At 43.8% G+C, this 16,171-nt stretch overlaps 1 protein-coding gene across 2 annotated transcripts in view; it reads right to left on the reverse strand.

The window, feature by feature from the left end:
- LOC142317098 (RNA-binding protein 12B-like) overlaps positions 1-16,171 on the reverse strand; it is a 74,056-nt gene that overhangs the window by 16,939 nt on the left and 40,946 nt on the right. The window contains exon 4 of one of the 2 annotated variants that reach the window (XM_075353085.1): positions 12,984-13,222. The exons of the other annotated variant lie outside the window; for it this stretch is intronic. The gene's annotated coding sequence lies outside the window, so the exon portion shown is untranslated. Of the gene's footprint in view, positions 1-12,983; positions 13,223-16,171 lie in introns of those variants that run through there. 2 annotated transcript variants of the gene reach the window in all.

A 16,171-nucleotide genomic window follows, 5' to 3' on the forward strand; every position in this document is an offset into this window, starting at 1 on the left:
GCAGGCCGCAGCCCCCTGCTGGCACTGTCACTGCTAAAAGGTGCAGGGCAGTGTCCCGCACCCTGCCAGCACTTTAACAGTGACAGTGCTGCCGGTAGTTGCGGGCTGGCCAGTTACAGTGGGGTTTTTGCTAAAGTTGTGCGGTCTCTTTAAGAAACTGAACTTTTGAATTGGGGCCTGGAAATCGTAGTGCTGCTCCGTTGGGACACCCTGATAAGATGCCAAGGTTGTTTTTGGCAATTTGTGGATTTTTGCTAAAGGTGCGCTGTCTCTAAGAAACTGCTTGGCATTTCCCAGCCGGCAGGGTCACTGTTAAAGGGCTGGCAGGGAGTGGGACACACTTTAACAGTGACAGTGCCGGTAGGGGAGTGCTGGCCATCCGCAATCCGTGGTGACTTCACTCGAAAGTAGGACTATGGGAACCTTTCTGCTGTGACTGCAACTTACCTGAGTGTCATCACGGCTCAGTCTCTACCGGCAGTTACAGTGTGCGGACATGTTCCAGAGCCAGGACTTTTGTGGGATCTTGTGTGGATTACGCCTGACCTGCAGGGGTGTTTTGAGGGTTAATAAAGTTGTGAAAGAGGGTGCTATTTTGTAATTTTATTCCAAATAAAGGATTTTTTCAGAGTTTGTGCATTTCTTTTGAACTTCTAGGATTAGTGATCGAGTGGTCTCATAGACCGCTTCCTATCACTTATTTTGGGCTTGATGACAGTTGTGCGCAGTTAACCCCTCATTACCCTGATTGCCACTGCATCTGGGCAATCGGGAAGAGATGGGTAAAGCGCAGAGCTTGTCGCATCAAATAGATGCGACAATCACGGGCAGCTACAGGTTGCTATTTTTAGACTGGGGGGGCCTAATAACTATAGGTCTCCCCAGTCTAAGAATACCAGCCCCAGCTGTCGGGCTTTATCATGGCTAGGTATCAAAATTGGCACGCCAGGGTTTTTGTTATTATTTAAATAGTTAACCCTAGAACGCATACCTGGGGCCTCGCAGCCTGCTAGGTCACTTGTTTTCTATGGTAGATTTCTATGGTTGGGCGTTCTAGGGTTAAAATAGAAGAACCTCATGTGGCTTTTTTTTAATACACAGCCGAGATAAGGGCATAGCTGGGCGCTGCAGCCTGTGCTGGGTATCAATATTTTTACTGTACGCTATAGGACGCACACAGTGCCTGTGAGTGGAAGCATCACACACGCTGTCACTCAGGGTGGGGGCGTGTCTAATTGCAACCAATCACAGGTACCGGTGGTCGGGAAAAGCAGTGCATATTCAATTATCAGGCCGGAAGTGAATGTGTAGCACCCCTGAGGTACCAGGTGCCACAAATGTAACCCGTGGAAATCCAAACCCTGGAATATCCATGCCAGAGTAAACACACCAGAACCTTCAGGCCACACACACAACCACAACCTGGAAGACTGCCTAGTAACAGGTAAAAAAGGGGAGGGCACTGATTGGATAGTACAACCCAGCCTGTAGGGAGAGACGAGTGGTCAGTTGAAAAACCCGGGAGGAAGTGGTGTGCAGTCGTGTGTCAGAATGAGGTAAAGAAGGAAGCAGTCTCTGTCAGGAGAGTCTGTTAGAAAATCAGAGGAAGTGAAGGCGAGAGGAGGAGAGGAGTAGTAGTCTAAGGCTATGTGCACACGCTGCGTTTTTTTTTACGCTGCGTTTGTGCGGTTTTGGTCGCTTAAACCGCACAAAAACGCACCCACGGCAAAAAACGTATGCGTTTTTACCGCGATTTTGTGTTTTTTTGATCTCTGCGTTTTTCCAATGCATTGCATGGGGGGAAAGAAAACGCAGAAAACGCAGGAAAGAATTGACATGTCCATTTTTTTTTTTTTAAGCTCAAAAACGCAGCTTAAAAAAAAAAAAAAAAAAATTGTGTGCGGACAGCAAAACTGAAAACTCAGACTTTGCTGGGGAAGCAAAGTCATGCAGTTTTGAGGCCAAAAAACGCAAAAAAACGCCGCGAAAAACGCACTGTGTGAACTTACCCTAAAGTAGTAGAAAGTGGAAAGTACTGAAAAGACCTGCAGTGACAACGGAGTGCTGTAAAAGGAGAACTGGAGTACAGAACGGGACTCCAGGCACCGTGGGTTACTTGTGGAAGTTCGGAACCATGGCTCACGGGACTCAGCACAAGGCGGGGTGCAGACCCTAGGACAATGGGACACTTTATGGTCAACTGTTAACTCTGTTGGGCGAGAAGATCTCCAGGGTCCATAGCCAACCCAAAAAGGCTGAAGCACAAGCAGCAAAGAGGGGACTGGGAACTGAACCCCTTAAATAGTCTAGGCTGCCCGCAGTAAGACCAAGACAGAAAGAGGGGTTCCCAAGTAGCTCTAGGCCACGGGAGCCCATCAACAAGTGTGCACTGAAGACAGCCAACCCAGGTCACAGCTGGCACGGAGAACACCTGGATCCGGCACCCGCGGGTTCAGATACCAACACAGCACAGTAAAGAAAGGCAAGTTAAACTACAATATTGATGTGGACTGTTTCCCTGAGGGCGTGCTCTCACATAGACTGTTTCCCCACTACAACCCCTATCATGCAGTGCTGTGCTGGGGCCTCTCCCTGCTTGCAGAGGGCTCTAACCATCCAGGCTGCATCACTCCATCAGCCCCAGCAGAAACCTAAAGCGGCGGCCCCAAATAACCTGGCCGCACACAAGTGGTGTAGTTGACAAAAAATATTTTAATTTTCTTTCATTTAAAACCCCATTTAGTTACTCCAAAAGACACTGCCAGGGTCACTGAACCGGACCAGTCACGGCTGACGTCACCGGACTAGTCTGGCCTGGTTCCCCCCGGCCCTGAGGCAGGCATGTCAAATGCGTGACCTGGAAGGAGTATATATAGCCTTGACAGAGCCTCAGTGAGTACACCACGCGTGATCCTATCTCCCAATCCCTTCCACCAGTATTAATCACCGGATTTTGGTCCCCATAACCTTCAATGGGTACCGGATTTTTAAATTTTTCTTTAGTAGGGATCCGCCGATCGCGGTCATCTGAGAGTCCGCTCATCTCTAGTGGTTAGTAAAGAGGACAATCTCGCCAGATGTCCAGAGCTCGAGGCTCTGGGGGGCCCATAGCCAGATTGCCCTCATCATAAGCAGTGAGCTGGTTAGAGAGCGAGGCTGTGGAGAGATCACACAGAGGATTGAGGGGCTGCACCAAGGAGTGAGGTGCTTTATACATAGGACTAAGGGTGATTAATGTAAAGTGGTGTTTTGGGGGCACAGGATAAGTGGTTATTCTTACAAGGGCTTTGCATATTGGGGGATTGTACAGGGAAGGAAGTGATTTTACATACTTGGAGCTGGATGGGGTGATCTCATGTGTGGGGCGGTGTGCTGGGGAGCTATGCAGGAAGGGGGTGATGTTACGCACTTGTGGAAGGAGGGTATGATGTTACAGTTGTGGGGCTGCTTGATGGGGAACTGCGTGTGAAGGGGTTAGGGTTACTTGTGTGGGGTTGCGCGCTGGGGCTGAATGGGGAACAGGTGACGTTACATAGTTGGGGAATGGGTTGATGTTTTATGCAGGGGGCCCATCTCAATTATATGGTCTGCAGTGTCCTCCCCACCCCACAATTCATTATATGGCCCTCATAGCATCCTCCCCACAATTCATTATTATTAGATAGCGTTTTCTCCCACCCCCAATTCATTATGAAGTTACCAGGAATGAATTGTGGGGAGAGGACACAGGACAGCGACTAAGACTGTGTGCACATGTTCAGAATTTGCAGAAGATAATTATGCTACAAATCCCGATGTGTTAGCAAAAAGACTGCACAAAATATGCGGGGTTTTTTACATGCATTTTTGTTCCGTATTTTCCCCCAGCCATTAGTATGGGTGAAATACGCTGCAAAAACACTGCAAGAATTGACATGCTGCAGATCTGAACCTGCTAAGAAAAAAATAAGCAAAGTGTACATGAGATTTGCTTGTAATATAAAACGCTGCGTATTTTCCGTACCACAAACACAACGTGTGCACATAGTCTTAGGCTATGTGCCCATGGGAGCCCGCACCTGCGGATTTTGCTGTGGAAAACCTGCGGCTTTATCTGGATTTTCTACATAAATCCACAGGTTTCAGCAAGTACAGACACTCTCCATTTTATGCTATGGGACATGGGAAGGGTGTGTGTGTGGCCACCGTCAGCTGCAATGCACATCTGGACTCTGGACAGCATACTGCCTCTTGCTGCACATTGTGCAATATGGTAGATGACACGTTTGCACAAACATCTGTGATACGTCGTAGGTCCTGCAATGTTGGTGGAGGGGGTCGCATACACCTGCTGTTTGATGTGACCTCACAGAAAGAAGTCCTATGGGGTCAGGTCAGGTGAGCGTGGAGGCCACTCCACACAGCCACCATACCCAATGACTTGTAGGAAGGTCTCCATGAGGAATCGCTTCACGTCCGCAGACTTGTGAGTTTTACACGTTCTAATCATAGCATTTCTGTATGCAAGGTGTCGATTCGTATTGAATTGATTATGCCCTACAACTTTAATTCACTTTTCTCTATCTCGTTCCGTTTTCGAGATAAAAATGCTAACTCCGTTGTTTTCCACCAGGTGGCGAGATAGGTGGTTTCATTGCATAACGCATGGATACTTTACTATACCTAGACACCACTTCTATGCCTATAGCTGCCGCCATTCTCAAGTTAATAGCAGTGGACAGGATATGGGTGTATACTGTATATAGGAGGTCAGTTGTTTAATGGGTCATTAGCATACATCAATGCCAACTAGCAAAAATTAAACCTTACTGTAGTGCTGGCGTCCCTGCGCAACCCTGCCTCTCCCCAGCAGGGATGCGAACTCACTGTCACGACAGGGCTGTGTCCTCCTACGCACTCCCACAGTCATCCCCATGTGCTCCTGTTTTCTACTCCTCCTGGAACCTGTGCACGCAAGCCCAGGTCCCACGGGAACGCGTTTCAGGCACACACCTGCCCTGCTCTTGAAGAGCTGGCGTGCCATTCCCCGGAGGTGCCTCTTAGCCATTGGCTCCCACTAGAGGAGGTGACTGTGCGAAGTCCTTAGTCAGTCATCTGTCTGCTAGATAGTTGTCAGGTCCCGTGCTCCTGTTCAGTTACCTATTCCTGAGTCCGCCTTCCCATACCTAGCTGTCCCTGCCATGCCCACCGTACCTGTCCATACCAGCCTTCCTGTCTGCCTCAGCCATCCCGCCTGTACTTGCCTGCACCTGTGTCTGTACCAGAGTCAGTCTCCTGTCCTGGGGGTTAGCTTCCGCAGTCCCAGTCACTGTCCTGGGAGTGATACCTAGTGTCCGTCTCGTATGACTCCCAGGACAGTGGCATCTGCCTCGTACCACTCCCAAAACAATAATACTCCCAGGTACCATTTTCTTAGTTGAATTTTACAGCAAAAGCTGTGGTCAACAACACGGCAAAGGGATCTCCTTGTTAAAAGTGATTAGGTGAGTGAAGAGTTGTGTGTATATATATATATATATATATATATATATATATATATATATATATATATATATATATATATATATATATATATATATATATATATATATATATATATATATATATATATATATAATTAAAAATCCAAATTCAGTAGATCTATCATGGAACATCATGGAAGATTGTCATCAAGAAGTGGCTTAAAATTGGGTACAACATTACGTAGAGCTAGATGTCACTCAAAATTGATCAAAAGACGAGAAGAAAATTAGTCAGGAAGGTAGCCTAAAGCAATATTAAAGGACCTACAAGAATTTGTGGCAAGTACTGGTTGTTTTTTGCATGTGACAATCTGCTGTATTTTTCTGTCTGGTTTAAGAAGTAGTGTGGCAAGATGGAAGCCTTTTCTTACAAAGAAAAACATCCAAAGCCAGGCAATGGTTTTGCCACATCCTCAGTCTGCTAAAAGCATGTGGAAATGATGATAGGTGCAGGTAAGGCTGCTTTCACACATCCGGCTTGAGCTCTGCGGCTCAATCCGGCTGTGCAAGCTATGCAACGGATGCGGTGAACACACCGCATCCTTTGCATAAGTTTTTCCTTTGCGGCCAGTCCGGTTTTTGCCGCTTGCGGCATGCTACTGAGCATGCGCAGTGGCAAAAACCGCATGCGGCGGCCGGATGCGGTTATTGCTACATCCGGCCGCCATAGGCATGCATTGAAAAATGCGCCGCATCGGCCGAATGCGGTGCGATGCGTTTTTTTTTGCCGCATGAAAAAACGTGCCAGGCAACGTTCCATCCGGCCGCCGCATCGGCTAAATCTGCCGCATGCGACAAAAACCGGATGGACCGCAAGCCCATGCGGCACAATGCGGCACTAATTAAAGTATATGCAGAAAAAACGCAACCGGCAGCAAAAAAAAAAAAAAAAAAACGGTTGCGATTTTCCTGCAAAGTGCCGGATTGTGCCGCATTGCAGAAACCGGAGGTGTGAAAGCAGCCCAAAAGAACATTAAATAACTGCCCTGCCATGGAAGTAACGCAAAGTCCAAATAGATAAGAATCGCGATCTGTATTCGTCGATTCGTTTCAGATTTTTTTGTCCTGAAGAACAAAGAAATCACATCCTTCTTCAGGACAACGCCCCCCCACCCCTCCCCACATTGGTCCTGAAGGAAAACATTCTCTGAAGCGCATACGAAACGCAGACGAATTAAAAAAAAAAACCCAAAAAAAACAATTCTTCTATTTGGACTTATATTTACTTCCTTGGCAGCATGGTTCTTAAACAATTTCTTTTACCTAAACCTATAGTCTTCCTCCAGGTGGCTGCAGCAGTCATTGGTATACTGTTATATAGTAGTTGGGACTTTCACAATTATTGCAGGTGAGCCTTCCTGATCCCTTCAGATCCACCATTTTACTTGGATCATCTGCACTTTTTGTCTCCCTTCAATTGTTAAAAGAATGTGGGAAAATGTGTTATAAGTCTGATGAGACCAAGGTTGAACTTTTTGGCCATAATTTTGAAAGGAATGTTTGGTTCAAAGCAAATACTGTGTTTTATAAATTTAATTATACAGGGTTATAGTTGAATAATTGAAACTTTAAAATAAAAATAAAAAAGTTCTGGCATTTTAAATAGGGTTGCAGAATATTTAATTCCACTGTAAATATAGACGAGGTATAAAAAAAAAAAAAAAAAAAAAAAAAAAAAAAAAGTGTAAAATAACTAATATCTATTAGTGGGATCACTGATGCTGTGTGAGGGACCATTTTCTCTCCAGGTCTGAAGTACATCGGAAATGATAAGTTAGCAGATGACTATAATGGACTCCTAAGTAGAGATGAGTGGACCTGTGGAAGCTCAGTTTGGCGGGTTCAGATTGACTAACACTAGAAGTCCCAGAGAGCGGTCATTTAACATTTCTACCTTTGGAACCCAGAGACAGGTCGAATGACCTCAAGGATTTTAGCCAACATCCTATAATGACCGTCTTTTGTTCTGTAATTAAGGCCATTACTGTCGCACCACAGGAGGTTGTTGTTTTCCATTGAGTTTAGCCATTTAGTTTCTAGTTAGTTCTATTCAGTTTGGACTAAGGGTCATTTGACCCTCTTTCGGGACTTCAGGGGGGAGCTCCAAATTTCTGGGACTTCATGACATGGCATGACTACATAAGCTAGACAAAAAGACTGACTGCTCTCCCAAAATGAACAGGTGCAAAACTGACAAGAGGCAGTTCCACTCTGAAATGCTTAAACATGCAAACACTGAATGCAAGAACATAGATATGCATTACTGTTAAGGAAATCCAGGAAAAATTGAGATATTGAAATGTCCATTTTTGTATGCTAAATATCTGCCCAGTAGCCACGTCAAGCAATATCTCATTACTCGCTACAGTTTAGTGTAGGTTCCCAGTAACAAGATATGCCTTGATGTGTCTACTGGGCAGATATTAAAATCATTTTTTATGCTAAATATCTCAATTTTTCCTAGACTTCCTTAAAAATTGCATATCTATATTCTTGTATTCAGTGTTTGCATGCTTTAGAATTTCAGAGTGTGGGCTCTGTTATTCTAGATCATTCAGTTTTGCACCCATTCGAACTGCATTTTGAGTGTGTCTTTTTGTCTAGCTTATGGAGTCATGCTCCCTGACTGTGCACCCCTACCCCATTAGCCACAGGTGATTTTATTCTTCAGTAGAAGGTTCCTACATGCCCATACACATTGAGGTTTGTAACCCACAGAGAGGTTTCAATTCAGTGTAGGTTCCCAGTAATGAGATATGCCTTGACGTGGCTACTGGGCAGATATTGAAATGGTCATTTTTGTATGCTAAATATTTAATTTTTCCTAGATTTCCTTAAGCAGTAATGCTTATGTATATTCTTGCATTCAATGTTTGCATGCTTTAGCATTTCAGAGCACAACTCTCTCTTCTTGTTTAGATAAAGTTCAGTTTAGGACCCAGACCCCGAATGGAAGTCATTAATTGGGCAGTTCTGTTCTCTGCCCACATGCACCTAGCCATAAACAGATCACTTCTGGGGGAGGGCGTTTTTTTTTGGGGGGGGGCACATTACACATCTGACCACGCTGTTATTGCCCACAGTGCAAGCGGCTCACACTTGGTAGTGCACAGCGATGCTAATTCAAGTGGTCTGCATACATAAGGAACAAAAAATAATAAAAATTGAACACAGATTTTTTTTTTGTTGTAAAGTCTGTGGTCGGTACAAACGTTGAACTTTACTTTTCAGGTTCGCTCATCTCTACCACTAAGATATCAGGCTGTTGTCCACTAACAAAGTGAAAGCTGAAAAGGAGTAAAGAGGCTAAAAGAGGTGAGAATTACACTGTAAAATGATGGCATTTGCTCATATACAGTTAAAATAAGTGTACATTTTCCAAAGTTCATGGGACAACCACCATCAGTACTGTAATATGGGCAGCTTTATAAATAGTTGCTCTCCTTACAAAACAGCTAAAATTTTCCAATTTCTGTAGCTACAGTCTAGCACAACCATTGAAGTGTAGGTGCATAGTAGTGATCAGGGTGATTCAGACATTACATTAACTTTTATTTACAGGATACCAGGAAGATTTTAGAACTTAGTATTACGTGGAGGGGGTAATAAGATGTTCTAGATTGCGAAGTAAAAGACAGTGATGACAAGTGACTCCTTAAAAGTGGTTCTGAAACTGGTACACCATCATACCCTCTACAAGCAACCCCACAAAATAAAAACCATACTGTATACAGTGGAACCTTGGTTTACGAGAACAATCCGTTCTGGGAGTGTGCTTGTAAACCAAGTTTACTCATCTAGCAAAGCAAAGTTTCCCATAGGAAATAATTGAAACTCAGACAATTCGTTCCACAACTTGGGCAATGTCCCATCCTGGTCCCCTATTGTGCCATTCTACACACGCACACACATTATGCTCACCTTACCCTCAGTTTCCTTGGCAGCCTCCTGATTCTTGTAGTCCGCACGCATGTGTAGCTGGTAACCATCCCAACTGATGCCAGAGCATCCACACTCAGCGCTTCAGTAGCAGACGTCATACGCAGGAGCCGCTTGCCTCTGATTGGCCAGCGCGCTGCCTTTGAGAAGCGCTGACAGCGGAAGCTCCTGCATCGTCGCGATGGTCACTGGATACACACACTTGTGGACTACTAGAACCAGGAGGCTGCCGAGGGAACAGAGGGTAAGGTGAGCATAATATAGGGGTGTGAGTTTGTGCGGACTGCAAGAGCGGGTCAGAGCGTGGTGAAAGTACGGAACCAGAAGTGTGTGCAGTGAGTGTTTTGCTCATACAGCAAAGCATGCTTGTAAACTGAGTTACAAATTTACAGCAGGCTTTGCTCATATAGAGAAATACTCGCACACCAAGTTACTCGTAAACCGAGGCTCCACTGTATATCTCGATTGAAATAAGCCATTACTGGGCTTGGCAACGCTTATTTTAATCTATTACGACAGCCACCAAAAAGACGTTCGTATGTTTTTTTAACAACACGTATAGACTTACTTTATGGAGGATTAAAACTTTTGGCTCAGGATGTGATTTGGTCCATGATTTACATTTACCTTTGTTCCACTGCGCAGAGACATCCATTCATCACCCACAGCAAGAGAAAGACCATCTCCACGCATGATGATACACTTACCTGCCATCTTTATCATTATCTTCATAGATGAGCTGCAACTTTAGATAACAGGTGATCAGGAGACCAGGGTGTCTGAAGTCACGAACATCCATCCCCCGCAGGTGTCACAATAAAACACAGTTTATGTACAAACCACAGTGGGACTAGGTGGAGGAAGATTTCCAGTCTTGGGTGGTATTGCATCCCCTCAAGTTGGGAAAACCATTTGAATTACTTCTTAGAACCAGCAACTGACAAGAGGCATAACCATATGGTCCAGCGTTGAAGTCTCAGGATTTTGACACAAAATCTGCTTCTAGAACTCCGCATGTTCCCCACAGCAGTACCATCTGCCCTCCACATTGTTGTCAGGCATCATTTGTGTCTGTCACAAACACTGGCCAGGCTCATTGACAGACATCCTGTAGAGGGAGTAAGGACTCAAGCCTCAATTCATCAAAATCAGAGTATTTTCATTCCAGTCTTGATGAGAGGACATGGGAGTCAGACGCTGCGGATTTATTAAGAAGCACACACCTGTTAATAAATCCAGAACGCCTGAAAAGTAGTGTGCCTCCTTGGGCCCTTGCCACAAATCGTACACCAGATTGGGACTGGGGTAAGATTTCTGGGGCAAAGCATTCTGCAGGTAGTCAAGAATTAGATGAGCAGTGGAATCATACACCTGTTCTGCCCATTTTGGCGGAGTAGGGCAAAATTGGTGTGAAAATGCCAAGTCACAAAAAGTGTTTTTAAAAGATAATTTTTGGCAAAAACACTGAAGAATTAGGATCATTGTGACAAATGAGGAGCCATGTGTACACAGCAGGCTTTTACATTAAATCTGGCATGAGAAATTTTAAAATACACCAACGAAAAAAAAGGGTAACAATGTTTTGAACTTTTGACCTTCAGGCTCCAAATCTCACCATCCACTACAGCTTCGAACATGAGACTACCTAACTAAAATGAGAATCTTGGCTACCTAATCCATAAATTTGATTTGCAACTATTTAGCATATTAGTTTTGCAGATTGTCAGGTCACTGCCTTGTTCGCTGTGCGCCTAAAAATCTAAATGTAATGTACATCTTTATTAACGTGTTAATATTTTATAAATCCATCTTTGGCTTTCAACATTGCTTGAATCCTTCAGGGCATGATCTTGATCAGATTCAAGAATGTCTCGACCGAAATCTGATCCTAGGTTTCTTCTACATGTTCCTAGTGTTGGTGCCTACTGGTCGGCTCACTTGAGTATGAATACAGCTTTTTCTTCAACTGTACCCACAAGTGTAAGATTGGGTTGAGGTCTGGGTGCTGTGGAGGCCAATCCAGCACCTCTACTTCATTGTCATTCAAAGATTTATTCACCAATCTTGACGTAGGTTTCAGATTGTTGTCCTGCTGGAACACTGTCATTTTCATACCCATAGCACTCAAGCGTACAGAGTAACTTGTAGGATACTCACATATAGCGCAGCATTGAAACCACAATCGATTTTAGTCAAGTATCTAATGCCTTTGGTTGTGAAATAACCAGATAATCAGGATTCCTTCACTGAACTTGACCGTTAATTTCTCAAATCAGTTAATCCCCTTTTACCCTTATTTCTTCCAGACCCATTTGCACCCATCAGAGCTTAGTCTATTAACTTTTGTCTCAATGATACAAATCACCCGTTTCCAATTATCTGTCCACTTTTAGTACTTTTTTGAAAATTTGAGTAGATGCTTCTTTTGCCGATATTGAAGTAAAGGCTTTTTCATCTTTTTTTCAGGCCACCATTCCAGACTTGTGTAATATACATCACACGGTGATTGCATAGAAGCCTGTAATCTCATTATGATGCCAGAATAGAAGAAGAAAGGAGGTGGCGCTCGCCAACTAAAAATCTTCGTTTATTCTTTAAAATTAGACATCAAAAAGAGAGGGATGTGGGGGGGGGGGGCGCGCGTTAGAGACGACGACGGCCGTTTCACGCTCACTTTGTTGGGTCTAGACTTCACATTGAAGATTTTTACTTGGCGAGTGCCACCTCCTTTCTTCTTCTATTCCAGTTATTACATGTGTTCTTATGGAGAGTGTTGCACCACAGGTGTTCTTTCGGTCTCTGTCGTGACCAATTTGTTGCACTGTTTACTTAAAAACGGATGAAAAGTGAATGTGGTTTTAGTGCCGGACTGTCTTCTTTTTGGATCACCATTATGAAGCATACGAGCCACCTCCACTGCCGTGTTTGTCGTGCCAGAACTGATAGACCTTGTGATGAGCTGACTTGTTGACTGCAATATTTTGCCTGGCCTTGGTCCTCTTGGCTTTTGAGTACACGAACGGACTTAATTTCGTATTCGTCCAACTGTCATGGCCTCACATGATGCAGTTTGGCAATTTTCTTGGCTCAGAGACAGATATCGATGAGTTGGATGAGCCTTTTCTTGGCTGTTCCTTAAGTTGAATCAGTGACCGTTCACTTGGAAATGAACCTAATAACACGCTGAGCTATTCGGGATTGTGAGAACAGGTTGTAATTTGTAGTATACTCTATTAATTTTTCTAACAGCAGGAACAAAACAGTAACATGACAATCTGCATAACTAATCATATGCTAAATAGTTGCAAGTCAATGTTATGTATGAGATAGCCAAGATGATTGTCTATAAAATGAAGGCAAGTCTCACACTCAAAGCTGTAGCGGATGGTAAGAGATGGAGCCTGAAAGTCAAAAGTTCAAACCATTGTTACCCTTTTGCTCATTAGTGTATAGAAAAACTAAAACGGTGCAATCAGTAATGTTTTATCAAACAAGCAATACAGAAGCTAAAAAATAAACTGCTTATGGTAAAGGAGAATCATTTTTAATACATGGATTTTCAAAGAGAAAAAGTCAATCATTGAAATAAACGGTGCTGCAAGTAGATCGGCTGCTGCATGTCTTTACAGGATAAGATCCCACGTTGGCCTAGGATCATGGTCCCAATCACTTGATATCCTGGATCAGCAACATCTGGCAGTAGAGCGTCACGTGCAAGGTCCACACCACATCCATTACAGGTTCTGAGTCCACCTGACGTCCTGCGACAAATCCAATACATCAGAAGTGTTTTGCTGGTAACAGGGATTTTGACCTTGGTACCTGGCAGTAATTTTCATAGTTTATGCAATCAGTTGGGAACTAAACTAGCATGAGGCAAATCTCTACCCAGTTGTTTAATCATAGGGTGATGTTGCTTATTATTCCACCATTTGTAGGAGCTGGGATTATGACCTATAACACTACTCCCATGCACCTAGTGCCTTAAAGGGAATCTGTCAGCAGGTTTTTGCTATGGAAGCTGAAGCCAGCATGCTGTAGGGGGTTAACACACAAATCAACTGTGCTTCTCTTATCAGGCTCGCCGTTTACTGAAACTAAAGGCTTTATCAATTGGTGATTATCATTGCTATATCTAGGTGCAATGTGCAGTCCAGCAAGGCCCCTCCTCTGACACCTCACTGGGAATATACAATCTCTATAGAAAGCCTGGTGTAGGCGAGGACAGCTCCTTTGGTTCAGCTACAATGTCAGAGGTCCCCAACTCCAGTCCTCAAGGCCCACCAACAGTGCAGGTTTTTGGGATTTCCTTAGTATTGCACAGGTGTTAATGTAATTACCTGCCCAGGTGCTGGTTCCAACAGCAGTGCAATGCTAAGGAAATCCTGAAAACATGCACTGTTGGTGGGCCTTGAGGACTGGAGTTGGGGAACCCTGAGCTACATGACTAAATCTAAAAATTCAGATGGTGTTAGAATGGCTGCACACAATCTAAGCGATAAATTGTTGGATTCTGGATCTCTTTGCTTACATCAGACGATTCACTTAAAAAGATCCCCAAGAAAATTAATGCAACAGATTTTCAACTGAGGAAATTTCCAGAAACTTTAACCACATCTAGCCATGTAGTATTGCAGCTAAGCTCCATTAATACAAATGTGGCTCAGCTGTAATACGATATAGATATATAAAAAAATAAAACAAAAAAAAACAAAACACAGTAACGAATATAATTAACGGGAATTTGTCAGCAAGTTTTGCAGTCTTATCTGGAAGAATGATGCAGGCAAAGATCTTGAATCCAACGATCTATCACTTAGATTACTATGTGTAGTGGTTTTGACAGTTTTTAGCAATACAGCAGAACAGAGAAAGCTGCCCCCACCCACACCAGACTCTTCATATAGAATATCTATAGACAGTGAGCTGCTAATCACAGCAAGGGGGGGGGGGGGGGTGAATATTGGACTACCATGCAATGTAGTTTAGCAATGTTAAGCTCCTCATGCCATAAATGGGTGATATGGGAATATCCGTTTAAGTGCTTCCTCAAATGTGCATGTGGATTAGATTTGGTTACTTTCTCATACAGTTTGCTAGTACTTTAATTTGATGTGGATTTTTATTACCAGGATCTACAGTGTAGTTATCACATCTAAACAATCCTTCAATAGTAAAGTTCAGCCACAAATTTTCTGGGATGTGCTGTTGAGTTTTTCCATAAACTAAAGAATATTTGGAGAGCGCTGTCAATTAACAAGGAAGGGCTACAGGGCTGTTTGCAGCCTATTACTAAAGGAAACATACAGTACTCCTTGGAAGTAGAGGGAGAAAAGGAGTATAGATAAAACAGTGTTCAGAGCAGATCCTGAAATCCTTTTTTTTTTTTTTTTTGCAGCAAAGGTGGCCCTTCTCTTTAAAAAAGGGAACCTGTCACCAGATTTGGGGCCTATAAGCTGCAGCCACCACCACCGGGCTCTTATATACAGCATTCTAAACATGCTGTGTGTATTATACACATACACACATATACACACACACACACACACATACATACACACACACACACACACACATACACACACACACACACATACATTAAAAAAAGGAGCCCAGGCTACTGTGTAGAAGTAAAAATCACTTTATAATACTTACCTAAATGGTTGATCTGGAGCAGATGGGTTGGATGGTTGTCTCAGTTCTCCGGTACTGGCGACTCCTCTTTCGGCCATCTTTGCCCCCCATCTTCTGAGGATAGTGTGGCTGACGCATCCAATGTCATCCACACAAGCCAACACTGGGGTCCTGCGCAGGCGCACTTTGATCTGTCCTGAGTAGGGCAGATCAAAGTATTTAGTGCACATGCGTGGAACCTCAATGCCAGCTATTGTGGATGACATCGTAGCTTCAGAAGGAGGACAAAGATGGCCGAAAGAGGAGGCGCCGGCACCGACCGTTTAGGCAAGTATTATAAAGTGTTTTTTTACATTCTAACATGCTGTATATAAGAGCCCACTGGTGGTGGCCGCAACTTATAGGCCCCAAAGCTGGTGACAGATTCCCTTTAAGACTATTCTATTAAAGCTAGTGTCTTCATTTCCATGTACTTTACGTCACTGACTTTATACGATTACTCTCTGTGCTGTATGAAAAGAGCTGATAGATGTGAACATATAAATAAAATGGAAAGCAACATTCATCGATTATGTGATGCAAATTGTTTAAAGCAAAGTTTTTCAAGATACTTACACACCCAACAATCCTTGAGAAACTCACTTTCGTCTCGTTTGTTCTAAGCAGCACCAACCAGTATCTGATTCACCAACAGGTCACAATTTTCATCCAGAGTGTCCTTGTTCTCCGCAGCACCAACCAGTGTCTGATTCACCAACAGGTCACAATTTTCATCCAGAGTGTCCTTAGAAATCCTCTTCGCCAATCACTGCTTTTCATATCGCCATGTGGAGGTTGGCTGTGTCTCCCTGCCACCCCCTCCCCCCACACTGCACTTCTCATAGGTGGTGAATTCTTCTCCCTACAGTAGTCTACCCCCGCCCCTTCAGCCTTTATTTAGATTACTAGCACTCATTCTGTATTTTATTCCTCAAATTTTCTGCTATTCCCATTATGCACCAGTACAGTACATGACCAGCTAGAGTAGGAACTGTCTCTATCTGAGAGGACACTGATTTGCAGATTACAAAAGTGTT

The sequence above is a fragment of the Anomaloglossus baeobatrachus genome, chromosome 6, assembly GCF_048569485.1.
Source record: "Anomaloglossus baeobatrachus isolate aAnoBae1 chromosome 6, aAnoBae1.hap1, whole genome shotgun sequence".
In the NCBI taxonomy this organism is placed as follows: Eukaryota; Metazoa; Chordata; class Amphibia; order Anura; family Aromobatidae; genus Anomaloglossus; species Anomaloglossus baeobatrachus.